The sequence below is a fragment of the Bombus huntii genome, chromosome 3 (genome assembly GCF_024542735.1).
Source record: "Bombus huntii isolate Logan2020A chromosome 3, iyBomHunt1.1, whole genome shotgun sequence".
Lineage (NCBI taxonomy): Eukaryota > Metazoa > Arthropoda > Insecta > Hymenoptera > Apidae > Bombus > Bombus huntii.
Window position 1 is genome coordinate 18,391,861 of NC_066240.1, and position 13,332 is coordinate 18,405,192.

At 43.8% G+C, this 13,332-nt stretch overlaps 1 protein-coding gene and 1 long non-coding RNA gene across 2 annotated transcripts in view; one reads left to right on the forward strand and one right to left on the reverse strand.

Annotated features, from left to right (window-relative positions):
- Positions 1-6,952, reverse strand: part of LOC126863955 (uncharacterized) — a 62,620-nt gene extending 55,668 nt beyond the window's left edge. The window contains exon 1 of the mRNA XM_050614747.1: positions 6,807-6,952. The gene's annotated coding sequence lies outside the window, so the exon portion shown is untranslated. The remainder of the gene's footprint in view (positions 1-6,806) is intronic.
- Positions 1-13,332, forward strand: part of LOC126863963 (uncharacterized) — a 48,692-nt gene that overhangs the window by 35,039 nt on the left and 321 nt on the right. The window contains exon 2 of the long non-coding RNA XR_007689031.1: positions 6,685-12,784. This is a non-coding gene — a long non-coding RNA (uncharacterized LOC126863963). The remainder of the gene's footprint in view (positions 1-6,684; positions 12,785-13,332) is intronic.

Sequence of the window (13,332 nt, forward strand, 5' to 3'; positions counted from 1 at the left end):
CTTTCAAGTTCTCTCAGCTCGAAGCAGGCCACGTGACGGATACGGAAAATACGACGCGTTCTATCGGTCGTTAACCAACGGCAAAGCGACGGTAGAGAATACCACGACGATTGACTTTCGGATCTTCTGGTTGTCTTATCGAAGCACAAAAGACGAGAGGATGAAAGAAGAGACGAGGTGGAATTAGGCGCACGAAAGCGGATCTCCTTACGGACGGAATATCGGGCCGTTCTTCGCGTGAGATCGGTCGTAGGGAAACCGAAAACGTGGCATCGCAGACGTATCGGGAACGTGGAGACGGTTAAACCGCGCGTTATTATTATTTCCTCGAGTTTTACCAGAATCGAGGGCATAATGACCGGTTGTAAAATTTAACAAGCACCTTATAAAGCACACTCGTCGGCCGGTGTTCCTCGCTGTACGTAAAATTACAATCGTATCGTGTATCGTGTTTCCAGAGATTCTGCCGTCCAACGTACACATCCGACACCGTCGAACTCGTACCATTCGAGCTGTCGAAGAGCAACCGAAAAAGGAAGATCGTTTAAGAAGCGAGAAGAAGGAGAGAATATCGAGGGAAAATTCGTAACGATTTCGTTGTTGTCGCGGACATCCCGGTTATCCGCGACGAAGAGTCGCGCTTTCACGGCCGTCCACCATCTGCCTCGGTTTCATCGATCGCGATAAACCGTCGAAAAGAACGACAAGGCTGGTCAGAACAGTTGGCGAAAAGATGGCGAATAAGCAAGGTTGCCGCGATGAGCGCCATCGTTTCTTTTCCTTCGAAATGACTTCATCCACGGACCATTCCAAGGATTTCGTTCGTGCGAGGAAACAAAAAGCAGGTAGCAGTCGCGTCATGGAATGCGCGGGAAGGTCGAAATAATAGCCGGTACCGCGGCGGTCCGAGTAAAGCGGAGCTGATTACGAGGATAGTAGCTGGATGAACTCGCGACCGCGCGATCCTCCGCCAGGCGATCCGACGACCAGAGATCCGCGCTGCCGCTGACTAATAACGCGATATTCGATTCTGTATCGCGTTAAATTCCAGCCGGTTATTTCTGCCGGTTTACGGGCCTCCTTCCGGGGATATCGCGATAGCTCGGCGATTAATTGCGCCTCGTTCCACGCCGCTCTCCGGCCCCAAGTAAATAAACCCGATCTTGACCTTTCGACGAGCCTGGAATTTCTTTGTGACTCTCCGCACAGCCCCGCTAAATAAACCAAAGCGAAACAAACGGACGCGCATTCCTTCTTTTTAAATATACCTCCAGATGGATCGGACCTTGCTTCGGTGTTCTGCTCGGGGTTAGCTTGGCAAATTATACAGCTTGTATCAGCGATCGCGCTCCAGGCTCTTGACAAGAGTTGGGCCAGCTATTCGCCAGTCAAACCGATCGATCCACTCTGTTTCCTCTCTAAGTACGATATTCTCCATATGCTACGACCTGTGTATTCGTTAGCGTCGCCAACGATAACCAGGTGAGAAATTGTTTCGGCGACTCTGACAACTTGTATCGAGGAATATGGGAAGATATATGGGTTGGTAACTAAGCGATTGCGTATTTTAAACGAGAAGGAAAGTTCAACATTTTTGCGTAAAAATATAGCTTTGTTCGATTAGGAATCGACCTTTTGCCATCTTTCAGGCAGTGTCGTAATTCCATGTTCGTGAAACTTTTGATTTTTGCCGGAAAAATGAATAAGATGTGATTCTACATCGTCAGCGTCGTTAAAAATTTTACCATTCAAGGCCACCGCATGGAACGAGATAAATGGTAATCCGAAGGCGCAAGGCTTCAGCGCTGTATGGTGGATTTGACAACACATGCCAACCTAGTTGCAATAATTTTTGGCGAAAGACGCGTAGGGCTTTGCATCATCGTGCTGGAAGGAACACCCTTACGATTTCCCAAATCTCGTCGCTTTTCTTCAACCGCATCGCTCAGTTTGGCGAGTTGTTGAACCTACGCGTTTCGATCAATCGTTCGGTTTCTTGGTAAAAGCTCAAAGTACAGAATTCCTTTATAATCCCACCAAACTGACAGCATAATCCTTTTTGGTGAATCTCAGCTTTCGGTGTCGTCTGGGCTGGTTCATCTCGCATCACCCACGATCTTTCCCATTAACTTCGTTACGGACTATCGAATTTTCAGTCGTTTCAGGAATGGATCAATTCCGTTGCGTTTCAGAAGCGAATCGCAGATGCTAACGCGTCGCGTTAAACGAATTTCCTCAGCCTGACGACCCATAAATCGAGTCTCTTCACATAGCCAAGTCGTTTGAATTTTTTTTTCAATGCATATATGCGATACATCGAGCTTCTCTGCAATCTCACTTGTTCTACGACGATCTGAATCGATAATGGCCTTGATACGAGTCTCGTCGACTTGAACTGGGCGGTCAGGTCGTTGAGCATCTTTCGATGAAAAATCGGCAGAGCGAAATTCGGCAAACCAATTTTCACGATGCCTTTCCATATACGGCGTTAACTTCTTGCGTGCTTGCGATGCGTTCTTGCCTTTAATTTTGCAAATAATATTAGGCTGTTATTGTTGAAAAGTGTCTTCTTTTACAGAGACGTCTTTTACAACGACGCGTCTTTATACAAACGGGAAACCTAATCTATCGAACGTCGTGATCTTTATTTCGATAGAACAAAACGATAGAACGCAATTTTCTTATAAAACGAAAGAAACTTTTTCCGACGACCTAATAAACAGCGACAGGAATAACGAAAGGAGATTTATCAAAGCCGAATACGTGAACCAGATATAGAAGTTAAAGATTCTCACGATTTATCTTCCTCGAGTTTGCGAATTTTTAAGAATAAAGTAATCGCGATCGCGATGAAATTCCTAGAAACGAGAACAGATAATTTACCGCGTATTAATACGAATATTAAAGATCGCGCTTTGGTACAAGCGGAAAGGGGTGATTCTACGCGAAAAAACAAGTCGAAAATATAGAACAAACATTTGTTTTTTTTCTTTTTTTTAAATTTTTCCATCGAGACAACGATCTACAGTGAGATCCGTTATAACGAGACGCGATAAAGCGCACGCGTACCGAGCGAAGATTCAAAGTCGATTTTCTCCAAAACAAAGCCTGAAACGAAAACTTTTTACCAACCACCCTGTATAAAAGGAAAAACGTCGTGCATCCACTATTTCCTTGTAAAACGAAAGAAGCTTTTCCGACGACCTAATATTAGGTCATCCCATAAGTTCGTGCCAACTTTTGCGTATACATTTCATGTGTCGATTTATAAACATACGACGATAAGGGACCAATGCGCTTGAGCTTAGCTGATCGAGAACAGGCTAGAGCAGATTTTCGTGGGTATGAGATCGTAATATAGCGAACACAGTGACTTCTAACGGTAAAAAATCACGAGTGAAATGCGTATCTATTTTCCACATCTCACGTTATATGAATTTCGGAAAGGAAGTTCTGTAACAATCGAACCACGAAAAACATATGTACGCTTTCATCTCGCACCTGTAGGAAGTAGTTCCAACGTTTTAGAGCTGGGAATTTCTGTTTAGAAGACGAGAAACGCTCCGGGCGTGCTCCTCAGACAGACGAAGATAAAATTCGCGATCTTGTTGAAAAATCACGAAGTTCGACGGTTCAAGAGATGTCGAATGTCCTGAAAATACCTAAGACAACGATTCATAGGTGTTTAAAAAAAAACAACATATATAACCGCTCGAAAAACGGCACGAACTTATGGGATTGACCTAATACGACAAAATACGTCTGAAATGCGCGTCTTGTTCCTGCATTTTTCAATTGGGATAAAAACGAAACTAAATATCTAATCGATACAATTTTTCTACTAAATTGTAGTATGGTGGACGAGGGGTCTGCGGGGTGTCGTGCGGATTGTAAACAAGCGGTTGCCGAGCATGTGCGTAGTGGGGCTGAGACAAGAGATACGAGGCTAAGACAAAAGACGAGGGTTTGCTCGGGGACGATAAACGAATTAACAGCAGTATGAGTTGAGAAGTCAGAGAGTGCGGATTGCGTTGTCGAGATAGTGTTGTTAGCGTCGTTAAGAGAACGTTGAATTTCGAGTTGACGAGAATCGTTAATTAATCGTCTAGTTGTTTTAATTATTATACGTTTGTTGCAATTAGTTCGTGTTTAATAACCGTTGTTTTCATTAATAAACTGATGATAATAGTTTACGATACTGCAAAATTAAAGCTGCAAGTCCAAACGATAAGAAAACGATATAGGCCAAGTGCTTTGAACACGTTGACAAAACGAAAGAACGTGATACGACCGCCTATTGACAAAATCGTTCGCCACGGCGTATCGCGAATTGAACGGTCGAACGAAAAGCTGGGAAATTCCATATCTCGTCAATCTGGATTTTCCGAAAATCTACCGAAGCTTTCGCCTCTTAAATTCCCGTAACGCGTAATTTATCTAAAACGTGCCTCGGCTATGCGATAAATCATGTACCGCTGCTTGCTATGTGCATTAATTAATCGGCCGACCGAACATAGTAAAACGATCCTCCGATATAAACGTCGGACTACGAGCGTAATCGCGTTCACGTTCTACGCGTAAAAGTGATGTCTTAGAAAGTCAAGGAACGAGCGGCTGATAAAACTGGACGTCGGAAATGCGGACGTCGGGTCGGTAGTTTGTAGGAAATCGGAGCATCGAAAATTCATTCGCTACAGATAGTAACTTACGAGGATCGAGATACCGTTATAGAAAAGATGGTTATCCTGCCGGTAAATCTAGAGATCTCGTCGTTGGCGATCGCCACGAACAACGATTCCACTTTTATTCCTTGTAAACGATAGCTTTTAAGAAACCGTAAAATATGCATCTCGCGTTATCGATGAAATTGAGAAGAGGCCAAAGAGGAAGACGATAATTTGGTTAAAAGTGGAACATCGGTAGCGTTCCTTTCAACGGGGTAACAAAGATCGAGATAAGGACTCGAACAGATCGTTATCTTCGTATTAAATCCAGAGATCTGGTTCTCCGGGGTCGCGAGGAGCAACGACACAATTTTAGTCGCGTGTAACAGCCAACTTTTAAGAAGTCGAGGAATATATATCTGGCGTTTACGAACGAAATGCACGCGAAGAAGTGGATAATTTGCAGGAAATTCGAACTCGCGTGGTATTCTCTGGCAGCGAGTTTACGAGGATCGAGATAACACCGTGGAAAGATCATTATCGTGCCGCTCAATCCGGAGAGCTCATCCGCAGCGGTTGCAGCGACTAGCCGAGCGCGACTTCGCTTCGCGTTTTGCTCCTTCGATGTATCTGCCTTATTATTGCGAAGCGACGTTGCAAAGATACGGCGATAATTTTCCAATTAATTGCCAACTGCTCCCTCCGAAATTCGAGGAGTCACCTTGATCTTGACTGTTCCGTGGAAAATTTTATACAAATTAGAAGGAATATTTGAACGAGAAATACGGACGTTCGGTAGGTCCGTTAAACGTCCTTCGGATTTCGCTTTCAACGTTTCGCAATTTTAAAGATCTCGGTTGTACGATGCGTCTTCTTCTTGCGTACGGCCAAATACGCACGTGGCAACGTGCATTTCGATGATTCGCTTAGAGAAATGTCGAACGTTGCTTGTACACGGACTAGTTGTAAAAAGAAAATTTTGTTGCAAAAAAACAGAACCGCTTTGTGTTCCAAAAACTAATAAATAAAAAGAAAACAAAATACGGTCGTTACGCGCGATGAATCGCAATTTCCCGAACGACGGCTTGTTTTTGCGGTGACGCGCGAATTGCTACATTTGCACGGCTCGCTAATGGCCTTTTCCAGAGGCGGTAACATACGCCGGTCATTATTGTCATTCCGTTCACGATTATGAAAATATCCGATCCTTAGGCACTCATTGTGCCTATCGCGCTTGATGACATAATAGCACTCTCGCTGTCCCGATCCAATGCTCGCTACCAATAATAAGAAATGTCTTTATTCGTTGCAAACGCGCAGCAACATTGCCTTTCGATAATCGATCTTTACCAGATTCGACGAAATTTAACGATCGGAATGTTCGAAACCGGTTGCTAGAGTAAACGACCGGCAATTTGTTTGAAATTTGACTAATCTAGTAGTTACGGTACGCCGAGTTGTACGTATATTAGGTAGTTAAACTTCGTTTCGACATATCCGAGTTACTTTGAGTTATAAATCGAACGATGTTGTCCGTCTTGTGTGGTCTACGAAATTCGTATAATTATCCTTGAAAATATATCGTCTCTTTTATCCCAAAGCTACGAACGTATTTATATTCTTATGTTTTCCGGTAAAGTAGTAGGCTGGTAATGGACGTTTCCTATTCTTCTTCTTACCGTGCAAATTAAAACGACGACGAACATGATAAAACAAACGTATATAACGTAACAACGTCGAGAACGCTAACGAGAAACTCGATTCATCATCTCCACGATCGTTCGATTATTTTACGTAGGATCGGAAATTTGTACGATCCGTGAAATCGTACATTCGCGATATTACCTAATCACTGTATTAGAAATCCGTATATTCAACGTATATGCGTATGTTACGCGCAAATTTAATTTGGTAGAAATGCGTAAACGTAGATAGATCGTTGGTTACGAAAGTACGAGAATACAGGCAAATTACAAAATGTCCAATTCGACAGGGTTGATAAACTTTGGAATTTTTCCAGTATGCATACATGGCGGAAGTTAACACCGGCGGCGATTTGAACGCGTTCGAGAAAAATGCGATGATGTCAGCGTATTCACACACCTGGAGAAGGATGTGCAACGATATCAAGAAACGACTCACCATCGGATAGGAATCCATAACGGGCCTGGTTCTGGGAGCGCTTTTCTCACTTTGTCAATCTATCGACCCTTTGCCGTTTCCCCTCTAAAACAGAACTTTAGAACTTGTGGTCCTCGCGTAGCTAATCGGCGCGTATTTCGTATAACAGCGGAAACTTCAAGTCGTAGACAGCCACGCGGCACGTGCATGCACTAACGTAAAGGTTAGTTCGACGATTGACACATATATCACACTTTCGGTGTTCCAAGCGTTTGTCTTCCTTCGTCGCTCGTCGTTTAACCCCCGATGACGTATAGCACGATTACGCGGACGCAGCAAGAGGTTCGCGTGGAAACGTTGCACAAAGTTCGAAGCGTGATGAGGCACGGTGAGATTCTGTCACGAACGACGTTCGAAACCGCGTGTCGGTCGATGGATAACGCGACGTGCGCGCGCGTCGACGATCGTATTCAAGTGTCACGCGGGCAACGAGTTCATCGAGTCACTCAGTCGGACTCGGGGAAAATGTTTGCGGGCTTACCGGTGACGTCGGAAACGTCAGGCGAGAGCGCGGTGAGACGACGCCGGTGTCGGTGACGGGTCGCGGTAGCGCGCGTATTTTCGAAAACCCGAACACGCCACCGCGCCGTCGCGATTCGCGATAACGGAGAAACGAGAGAGGACGAACCTCGAACGACGCACTAGGGAGACAAGCGAGACAGCCAGCCCGTGCGCGCGTTCGAACCGATGCATCGCGGCAGTGCGATTCGAGCCGACTATTCGTCCGCGTTCGTTCGGCCTCGGCCAATCTCGGCCCCCTTCGGCGCGGCCGAGCCGATGCGCGGGCGGCTCCGCCGAACGAGAACCGCTTGCGCTCGTCGCCGCGCCTCAGACATTTCCAACGCTCATTCGGATCTTTCTGTCAATGAATCGAGTCAACGTGACTACCAAGTACACCGGTTTCGCCAACATAGCCGGCAAAAGAAATCGTTGCTTTCGTATTACGGATATACTCTATACGAACAACGAATATCGATCGTTCACGTTCTGTTTGTTCGTTTGTTTTTTCAGTAAGGATTATGACAAGTAAATGAAAAATATGGAATCCTGTCAAAGTACAAACTGTTCGCTTTGCCAAATTAGATTCGAATGCCAGTTGCGATAGCGTTGTAGCCATTCCAGAAATTTACTTTCTCGTATTTCAAATATAAAAAATGAACATTTCTCTTTCGTTTCGGGTTCAGTTCGACCGAAACCGGTCTACCGTTGACTCGTAATTTACGCGATACGAGTGGATAAGGCGAGCGCATAATTTTATCGCAGGGACGTGTTTATGATTTGTGAACGACACGAACGATGCGATTGGATGAGAAAATTTTTGGGAGTCGCGCGGCTATTGCTATATCGATGCCACGTAAATACTTGGCGTTAAATAGCGGCGAATATAAACCAGTAGATGTAATAAATTGTTGCAGAAAACGTGTTAAACAAATCATGTTAGTGCTTCGATTCGAATTGGAGCGTGGCCCGCCAAGTGGACGAGGCAACGAGATTCGTATATTTGTAAAATTTTGCAATACGCAAACGCGTCAAGTGCTATTTGCCTTGCAAAATATAAACCGATCCGTCATGGTTGAGAAATGTCAGATATCGTTTATCCTGCATCGATATCGACGCTAACTCGCTTTTATAAAAATCCCTACAACTATACAAACAACGAGTCTAGAGTTTCACGAACGAGATGTAGTTTATGCGGAGGTTTCCATATGCGATAAGCGTGCCACAACATATGCGGAAGCAAAACGCGTTACCGTGTCACAGTTCTTTCAACAACGGCTAAATCAGTTGATAAACGATAAGGGTTCAAGCATCTGCGAGTACTTTTACTCGACATTATGTACGTAACGCGATATCCGCGTTGGGCAAGTAGGAAAACTACGATATATGCGACTCTATTGGCCTGATTGTACGAACAGCCTAACGCGCCGTCATTTCTTTGCTCGAAACGAGACAGACGTTTCGATACAAACGAGACGAACGATAGGTAAATGCGATCGAAACGATTCAGAATATCGAAAAACCGTGTTATCCGAGAGGACAAGACGATACTTTTTATTAAATGCTTCGATTATACCACTTTGATATGCCATTGATACTTTGGTTGTAACAGATCTGTAAAATAATCACACGCGTTGTGCAGTTACGAAGATGACGAAGGTAATTAAAACATCGACGAGAAAACGACGTTAAACGTGGTTAAAAGTGCCCGTCGAGGATCATAGAAAAATGTAATGAGATTCAATCGACGATTCCACCGATATTTCATCGTACAGATTATGTTATCCTAGAAGAATACGAATATAAATATCCAATGAAAACAACTTACTACGCTACGATATACTGACGCACGTGATTGAGCGCAAAGGTAATACGTAGCCTGAATCGCGCTCGTTCCAATCGTTAAACGGCATCTGGCACTTTACTCTAGTTTTGCATATCCGCTACAATTGCGCGTAGAGAAAGATCAACCTATCTACGTGATTTACATTCCCTGGCTTTTGACCAAGTTTCCTCGCTATGATATTGTACTTGAATGATCCGTATATTAGATTTCATCTGTCCATTCGAAGACGCAACAACGACGATCGAAGGACGATCGAAAAACGAGAAATACGTTGCAATTATCGATGCAACGTACTTTAAACGATCGATTAAAATCGTACGCTTTCTGTTACATCATGTTGTTACAAGTATAACGATTAGACGGTCTGTGTGTGTGAAATAAATCAAAGTATCAGCTTCGAATAAATGCCAAGGAAGTTGATATAGACGTTTGCTCGAGTAGATAATGGTACGGAAAATAGCGGTAAAAATTGCAAAATCTTAAACGTCCTGTTCTCGATCTTGAACGCGAAAATTGGAATTACTACTTCCGGCGATGGCGACATAACGTTCCCAGATAACGTAGCAACTTGTAACAATGTCCTGACTAACGTGCGATCGATTCCTTTTCCAATGATTGTAAAACCGTGATTCAGGTAAAACCAGTTTCTTCCTATATTCTCGACGAATTCTAAATTCCGTGATCGTAGGACCACCGAGAGGTGGTCATTTCCGGGCGTATTACTCGTCGATTTCACGTTCTGTGTATTCAGGTACGCGTATGCGTGTATCCGTACGTAATTACGTAAACCAGATGATACGAGCAGCGGTCACGGTTCACGATTGCAGTTACTTATACTGAAATGACTGAGGTAAGATGGAGTAAGTGCAGACTGTAATTCCGTCTGAAGTAAATGCGCCCACGCTGTCGCGCCAAAGAAGGTCAGAACCGAAGCACGGATTTGTCGTATTCGTTCATAGAACGTTCAAACCAGCTTAATATACGAGCCGGCCACGGTTTACGTTCCCCTGTAAAACTTGTTCGTTAATGCTCTGAAAATGGTGCAATATTTTTGCTTAATAACGCAGTCACGGGACACTATGGTTCTCACAACTTCGACGCGGCTATTCGCTCGTAATGACCACTTTCTCGCCCTTCCTTCGCGCATAACCTTTTCGACCAACATAGATATCTTGTCCGTGGAAACGTTTAACATGATTCCTACACGACGCAAATTAACCAGGATAACGTACGATGTTGCGCGTTTTAAGGCGAACCTATCGAATTCCAACAAAACCAACATCTGCTCGGCAGTGTAACGTAAATTCGAAAATTCGCAAGACGCATTGACCATCCACTGTACGTAAACGAGCTTCGCAGAATTTTACAGTGTCCTTAGCACGCACGCCTTAATAAGCGGACGAAAAGGTAACAAAGGTCCTCGCGAAAAAACCCTCCCACCTCGTTCCTTCGTCGCAAATTACGATCCATCGTCGATGAATACGATCCTTTTTTCTTTTTTCTTTTTTCTTTTTTTCAACGGCAGAGATATTCCACCGTAGGGTGCGCAATCTGTGGTGTCAATTAACGTACGAAACGGCAAGAAATATTTCCGTACACGGACGACCAGTTGCATGTATTTTTATAAAACACGAACGAAGGATCACGCGCAGCAAGCATATTCTCGCTCTTTTACGCCGGCAATATAGTTCTTGTTATTAAACCGTTACACAACCCGGCTCGTTCCTCTATACAAGATGTTAGAGAGGATGTTAGACGTCCTAATGTAGGGTAGTTTATCTCTCCATAGAAGGTATAGCCGTATTAGGAAAACCCTATTCGCGGACTATAATATTTCGTACGCAATTACGATTCAGACGTCAGCGACAAAGCTGAAACGCTGCAACAGTATCACTCGGTATGATTGTAAGATACGCTTATACCGTATTTAGCAGGCGGATGCTTTAACGCGAACATATTGCACTTTCGATATACACGCGTATACGTCTGTATCTGGCACTAACAGTCAACGTTATGAAATGGATTTATAATCGCGCTTCACGCGTTTCTCACTGTTACGCAATCGAGCCACGTTAGCTAATAAACTCTATGAAAATCAAGGTGTGTTTCGATCCTTCCAGCTAACTCGCCGACGGGACGGTTTTTTAAATATTTCATTTCATGGGGAAACGGCGGAAAGTTCACGGGGACGCGTTGCGCGTTCCTTGCGTCGCAAGTTGAAAGAACGACGATTCAAAGAGCAGAAACACGTACTTTGAGACAAATACGCCGGTGAATATTAACGACCATGTTAATGGAATTCCTTCGATGTAAATATCGTTGTATTATAATATTCGATCGCGTTATAATAATATTTACTACGATACACGATTTTCATTTACGTTACGTAGTTTAATTAGAAAGAAACGTCTCTACCAAATAGCCAGGGAAAATTTGAATCGAATTCTTCTATTCGAAGTCTTAAATCGCTATGCCAACGAAATATTTAAATTAATCAACTTTTTCTAACAAAACAGGGGCTCCGCTTCATACTCGGGCATCGCATAAATAACTTTAATCTCATAAATCTGCACGAAGCTTTACACACGGATACGATACGAACAGCGTATATACGAGAAGAGAAGCAGTCGCACGGATGGAGGTCGTTTAAACCGAGTCGTAAGTGTTTGAACGAGCAGAAACCGGACGATAGTGTTGGTGTACGCGTAGAAACATGTACGCATAACCATGGAGACCGCGTGGGACCTGTTAGCCCCGCCCTATACCGACCAGATGTCATTACTCATTACGCGCTACGTCGTTGCGGGTTCCTCCTTCTTGATTAAAGGGCCAGAGAAAATCGTTCGATCGGACATCACCCCGTCTTTTTGCTTCTGTTCTTGCTGCGCGTTTCGCCTTGCTTCACAGGTGCGTGCTACGAATCAGCAGCGATCCCGAACTTATTGTTCGGAATTTTAATTAGTTGCCATATCTTGTCGTCGGAGAGAAATCTTTGGCATCGGTTCTTCTCTACCAAAATTTCTTGGAATCGTAATTCAGAACCACACCCCCAATTTTTACCGGACAGAGGTAAGCCTCGAAGATTAATCGAACTTATCCGAAGTTGTTACGGACCGAACGGTCGACCGAGACGGTTGATACCTCGCGAGTCGATGTAATCGAGTTTTTCGTGCGCGAACGATACGATATCTAGCGGTAGAATCTATAAAAACGTTGATGCAGTTCGCGCATGCTGATCTGACACGTAGTTCGTGCAATGAAATAATAATATCGCAGAAAGCGATCGTTCGCGTCATTCCCCGTGGAGACATACGCGATTCTAGACGGAACGCGGTTACGTACACCTGCCAACGTAACGACCAGCAGGATTATTCACGTAATGTACCCAGCGGAGATACACGAGTCACACCTGTTGCTTGGTTCGATACACCGGGTGCTTTCTCGGTGTTCGTTCACCCGTGGCGTGCCAACGTTTCCCCTCTGACTCATTCATCCGCAAAAAACCTCCGAATTATCCACAACATTTTGACCGGACAAACTCGCTGGTGACCAAATTCGCGAAACTTCGTCCTTATGACCGTCTAACGTAGTCGAAGTAAGTACCCATATGCGAATATTCGAGCATAACAGCTAGAAAGATTCCATTCTCTCTAATTTACACTGCTATGTAATCTTAGCTGAATATTATGCATTGCGTTGTCTCCGTTGACTCGTGTTCCCTTCCAATTTTCATTTGTGATACGGTAGAACTTCGTTCACGGTGTAGATACGTCGATAGATAAAACAGTACCGATGATCTAATAGATCCGATAATATAAGTTCGATAACTATTCCCACCACGTGCTCTCGTTACGGTAATTCCGATAATAGGAATTGACATTCGCTCGTTCTGTATCCGAGATGCATGCAAATTATTGTGAACGCGAATGAACAATTCACTACGTTACACGATAAAAACTTAGCTATGAATTCGTATATTTGAATCTGAACGTTAACTTGCTCGTATAAACGATGCGTAAATTTTCTCTAATTACAGACGATTAAATTCTGATTCGTAAAAATATGGATACGCTTAATTCTTTCCTTTTATTCCTTTCTTACTATATTTTTCTTCAAAAATAGACGAAGGAAAGAATTGCGTTT